The 6,000-nt window shown below is 33.0% G+C and overlaps 1 protein-coding gene across 2 annotated transcripts in view; it reads right to left on the bottom strand.

The window, feature by feature from the left end:
• Positions 1 to 3,504: 3,504 nt before the first annotated feature.
• LOC118188284 (twitchin-like) overlaps positions 3,505 to 6,000 on the bottom strand; it is a 384,165-nt gene continuing 381,669 nt past the window's right edge. For both annotated transcript variants that reach the window (XM_085813574.1, XM_085813575.1), the window contains one exon: positions 3,505 to 4,158. The gene's annotated coding sequence lies outside the window, so the exon portion shown is untranslated. The remainder of the gene's footprint in view (positions 4,159 to 6,000) is intronic.

The raw sequence follows: 6,000 nt of genomic DNA, 5'->3' as shown, positions 1-6,000 counted from the left end.
CCACCTGACGTCAAGAATTGCTTAAGTTCCGAGTTTCTGATTGCTATATGTCATTTTTAAAAGGTTAAAGACAGAGTTGCTGTTTTATTTTTATTACATTGGAGTGCATGTTGAATGCGACTATGTATATGAATAATGTAATGACTTGGAGTGTATGCATATGTAACTCTTTTAGGGAGAATGTGATCATGGCTGGTGCTCAGTACCAAGGCTGTGCGCAATGCCGAGGTTGTGCACGATTTTCCGAGGTTTGTGCAATTTTCTGATTCTTTTTGTAAGTGAAAATAAATTGCTGTATGCATGGAGAGAATAACAGTAATGTATCGCATATAATGTCCAATGCTTAATATAATATATTGGTTTTGTATTTTTAATTTGTACTGTTGTATTAATTGTAAATTGTATTTTTAATCATTTTTGTATTTTGAATTAGATTGCTTTCACATCGATAGTTTGGCAATCTTTTAAGTCAAAAGTCGAGTCACGAAATTTGCAAGCTTGCGCTCGATACGTAACTTTTGCATATAAATTATATAGTGTTTGCTATCGTAATTGGAATGCCGAGGCTGCGTGCAATGACTAGATTGGGCCCGACGGTGAGTTTGTACAATTCTTTGGTATTATTTTAAATGAAAACAGATCACTGTGTACACGTGGAGAATAACAGTAATGTATCATATATTACATGCAATGTTTAATATATCATTTGTGCCTTGTTGTTTTAATCATAAATTATATTTGAGTCATCATTTTTATATTTAAATTGTATTTTTAATTGTTTTCTTTTGATATGTTGATTATCTTTTCATAATTATCATTTTTCATTGTTTTCTTTTGGTATGTTGATAATGGCCTTTTGACTTATGATAAATAGCTATAGTTTGAGGATCCTTTTAAAAACAGGGGAAAAACTATGAACGTTCACCCGATAAGTAACTTTTATCTTATTATTTTAATACTTAGTCTTTGGTATCGTAGTTGCACTTATATGTTTTCTTCTTGAAATATTGCTTATTCTTCCAAATTTGTCGTTTTTATTTTCCTTATTGTGATAAATTAGATTTTTCAGTTATTAATGTATAGAATTCCAGTATGTGTATGGAGACTATAATGTTATTTAGGAATTTAAGAAACAGTGATGTTAAAGCTGTGTATCATGTTCATTTGCCGTAAAAAATATTTAAATTTTTTCATTAATACTAAAGTTTAAAATTTTTAGAAAATAATGAAGAAGTAAAATCATTGTAAAAACTATAAAATTAAACTGTTCCATGATGTGAAAAAAATTAAATTATTTTTTTTTTAAATTTGTATAAATAGTAAAGTATTGCAATCTTTGAAAATATTGAAGCTGTGTGAAATACAGTTATGAGAGACAGTGACATTGTTTACCATTTTAACAACTGAGATAACTGAATTACTGTGGCATGTTAATTTTAAATCTAAACGATTTATTATACTCATTTTCATTAAAATTAAAGTTTAACTGTTAGAAATGTAAATTTAAAGAATTTAATGTTAATTGCATATAATAAACAACTGACTATTGTTGTTTTAATACAAAATAGTAAACACACATGGGGAAAAATGCCAGAACAGATTGTGATGTCACAAGCTTAGTCCTACCCATCTGCGACATCACTAAGCTACACCTTTACAATTCTGTTTATGCAGTGGATTCTGAGCTTTTACCTTAATTTACTTCCAAGTACTCCTATGTCCCTTTCTCATTCCTATGCTATGAAGTAACCGAAAGTAAACTTAAACCACTCTGTAGGTATGTAGAATAGTATCAAAGGTTAGGGGAATAATTTAAATCTTCTGTCTACGATAATCCAAATCTTTCAGCCATTGTTTACACGTTTAGGCAATATCAGTCGTTTAGGCCATCTGTGCCTGACACTAGACTTTTCGTTTAGGCTGCATCAGCCATCTGTGGCTGATACTAGACTTTCTGTTTAGGCCACGTCAGCCATCTGTGGCTGACACTAGACTTTCCATTTAGGCAGCGTCAGCCATCTGTGGCTGACACTAGACTTTCCGTCTAGGCCGCGTCGACCGCCGCTGGCTGACAGCGACATGAATATAACTATACAATTTACACTGTTTTATGGAATTACAGAAAAATTATTTAAAATTTACTTAATTTTGATTCATTACAGGACTAATGGATTTCATTGAAACGCAGTAAGTATAAAAACGGTTCTCCATTACAGCTATTACAAATTGTGACAACTTAGTCTTTTTTCTGGCCATTACTCTACCAGCTTCAGTTGCATTTTTATCATAATATAATTTACAATATTTCCGTACTTCAGAAATCCATTTTCTTTGGAGTTTATACTGTCGTTTTTTAGATATTCTTGCATTTCTGTTTGATGGAATATCTTCTTTTTCACAACTTGTAAGGGATAGCGCTAATTCTTTCCGGACTTCAGTAATGCTAATTTTCTGCTTTGGAATATCTTTGCATAGGATGTAACTATTTACAAAACAGACTTGGAGCGTAACGTGTTGAATGAATACCTTTAGGAATCACGTTCCAAACGTAAACTATCTTCTACTGTGATAAGAATCGCTGGCCCTACAATGGCACGCACGTGGCCTGAACGGGATTGCCTAAGAAATACGCTTGGCGCTCAACGTGATAAACAAGTATTTTTAAGCATTTGTTTAGGAGATGAGCGAAAGAGATTAGTTGATGAAATAAGTATTATCGTGCTCACTTTTGACACTACAAGAACTTACTAACAAACATAGCGATAAAAATATAATAATTCAAGCTCACCTTGATTTTTTGGGTACCTCCTCTTCTCTATTCTAAAAATAGTAAACTTTTTCAAAATTGTGTCACTGAAAAATTCATCAGCATTATGTCACCAGCACTGACGTAAGATCTTGTCTAAACATCGCTTAAAACTTAAATGAAGGATTTTGATCTTACATATAGGCCCTGCCAAAGTGCATTCACTTTTCTCACTCGCTTTTGCAGAATTCATGTCTTGTCGCTTGACTATATCTTCTATATATAATTTTAAAATGTGTTTAAGTGTATATAGAATTGTGGGATGCTTGTCGCTGACATAAAAAGGAGAAAATATGTTCTGAGAAAGTATTCTTCAAGAAAATAGAATTATGTGCCTCATTATTTACAAAGTATTCAACGTCTGCGAGTTTTTTTTCTTCTATTACACATCATATTTATGTGCAAGCTACATCTCCTTTGCAACATTTTGGCTATTGCAATAAGAAGTAATTGGTGTCTTCATCTACAAATTATGTGTTCATTTTGCACGTGTAAGTAAATAAAAAAATTTATTTTATGACGTCATTGTTACTGTACAAGAGACCAATCGGCCACGAATTCTACAGTGGTGCTATATGATACTACTCATATATATTTATCATTATTGTTCAATTAATTGCTCGCAAATTCGTATGTGATTCAAAAATGATTATCATTTCAGAGTCAGTGAAATAGTGAAAGCTGAGTGAATAGAAGTCTTTTTTTTTTTTAAATTTGTTTTTAATAAATAAACATTTTAAACAAATGTCTCATTCACAAAAGCTGATGTCATTGTAAAACATATCACAGGGGAAAGAAAGCATTTGAAATAGGTTCTTGTAATTGTAGTAATTTTTGTAAAGTAGTACAAAAGGTAGTAATTTTATAGCAATTTTTTCTCTGTTGGCTGACTATAATAAAGTTTTGAATTTCCTGCTCACAAGGAATACTAACTTTCAAATTGTTGAAGGCTGTTATGTAAGTCATGGTAAGTTCGACCATAAAGTCTGATTATGTAGAGTCAATATATATATATGCATATAAAATAATTTATGTACATAATTTTAAATTTGAGATGACAGACGAGGTTTCATAGCGAAAAATAAGTTATATCTTTCAATTTACATAAAAAAAAAGAGAGTGCGGGGGAGTAAACAAGCTGAAACTCAGTACGAGAATCCACCACGGAAGCACATTACATATAACATGGAAATTAACAGCACTATTTTGGTTCCTAAAGCATCAGATTCCTAATTGACGAAAGTGTACAAGTGTCTAGTCTTTGAGGAAGGAGTATTCAGTTAAAAATGTTCATGATATAATGCTTCATTTCTTTGGTTATTCAGCTGTACACTATAATTATTCAGCTTCACCTGGATAGAAATAAAAAATGTGAAAATATGTTTTTTATTACTAAAACATTATATAAATTAAATCTGAAAATAAAATTCTATTTAATATTTATTCATAATTTGTTATTATCAATGTAAAACTACTGGAACATAAAATATTTTTTATAATTTTGATCTAACATAAAACTTAAATTAATTAATCAAATAAATTTGCTTGCTTTTTATTATATGAAATTTTTTACCTAATTCTCTGCCAATGATTCCCCCAAGACGTTTATTTAAAATATTTAATTATTTTCAAATTTTCAAATAATTGCATATTTTAATTACTTCTTGAGTAGAATGAATTTAAAAAATAATTTGTTTCAGCAAAAATGGATCATAATACATTATTTATTAAAAATATGCATTTTAGAGCAGATATTTTGGATATAAATATTTTAGGAATACTTAATTTCTTGACGTAGAATCCAGAGTCAAATTTAAATCCAATTAAAAATTTTAGATAATTACCATATTTGATGGCATATAAGACGCACTTTTTTTCCTAAATTTGGTCTCAAAAAGTTACCTGCGTCTTATACGTGAAGGACACAGGTTAACTTTCAATACTGAATGCTATTTTTAGCCCGGATAAAGATCTATGGTCACTTTACTTAACCTGTTCCGCCAAACTAAGTTAATGGCACTACAGGGTTAGGAAATCATCCTAGTCATTGCTAAGCAATCTGACGGTTAGGCCGCCTTTCTACATTTTACATTAATCTGTAGTTTCTTGGATATAATTATTTTCATTCACTTGCTTCATTATCTCTGAGATGCCCTTGTTGCAGTAATAGTCCGTGAACAGTCTATTCACAGGATATGTGATGTAGTCGGAAGGAAAGAACTGCTGTCAAAGGTGCTCTGTCAGAGGGCAGGAGAGCAGGTAAGGAAGTGCATCCGCGTCTTCCCCGCGAAAACCGCAAGAACAGTTGACGTCCCGTCTGAGGAAACGTCTGTAATACGCTGGGAATTTCCCGTGGTTGGTACAGGCTTGGAGGAAGAGTCGGTTGCATTTGAGTCTCTTGAGAGAAGGTATTGGGAAGATGTTGTAAATAAATCTTACTGTCTCTTCTTGCTGCCATCGTGATGACCATGTCTCTTGAAATGCTGTCTTGAGGAGCCTTTTTGCAACTTCTGCAGAAAGCAGAACTTCCTTGTCTATTTCTGGTTTAAGAGCTGCAGTCTTAGCTAGTTCATCCGCTCGTTCGTTGCCTTTCGGCCCGGTATGTCCTTTTATCCAGTTGATCTTTAAATGTATGGAAGAGCCTAACATCAAAGAACATCTATCTAAGTGTTGCCATGTGCAAATGTTTTGGAGGAAAGGAATTCAGCGCATTCAGAACGCTCATGCTATCTGTGAAGAATGAATTGTGAGCTTGCTGGTTGCGTATCTAACCATAGTGCTGCTTCTTTGAGTGCTAGGGACTCGGCTTGGAAGACTGAAGCATGATTGCTTAGACAAAATTGTGCTTGTTAAATTTCTTCATTGTTCGAAAAGACCGTGAACGCTGCCCCTACTCGTCCTGAAATTTTTGAACCGCCAGAAAAAATCTCTCTTTATTGTCCTGAGGGTGGCGATTTGCACCAGGAAAGGATGGGTAGATCTCCTGGCTGTAAGTCAGGGGGATCTTGGAAGCTTTCTATGCTGACATAGGATAGATGCAAATCTTCTTTAGTGTGAATGTCCTCTTTGTAATGTAGAAGTCGATAGATTCATCTTTCTAATTCTGCTTTTAGGTCGAGTGGGAGCGTGCCAGCTAAAACCTGAAGTGCTGCGGTTGACGTGGTAGTATACGCACTGGTAATTTTTAACAGGAT

This window comes from Stegodyphus dumicola, chromosome 1, assembly GCF_044657685.1.
Source record: "Stegodyphus dumicola isolate Sdum_Otavi_A_Nest chromosome 1, ASM4465768v1".
NCBI lineage: Eukaryota > Metazoa > Arthropoda > Arachnida > Araneae > Eresidae > Stegodyphus > Stegodyphus dumicola.
Note: the sequence above shows the minus strand (reverse complement) of the source record. Positions and strands in the feature narration are given on the sequence as shown.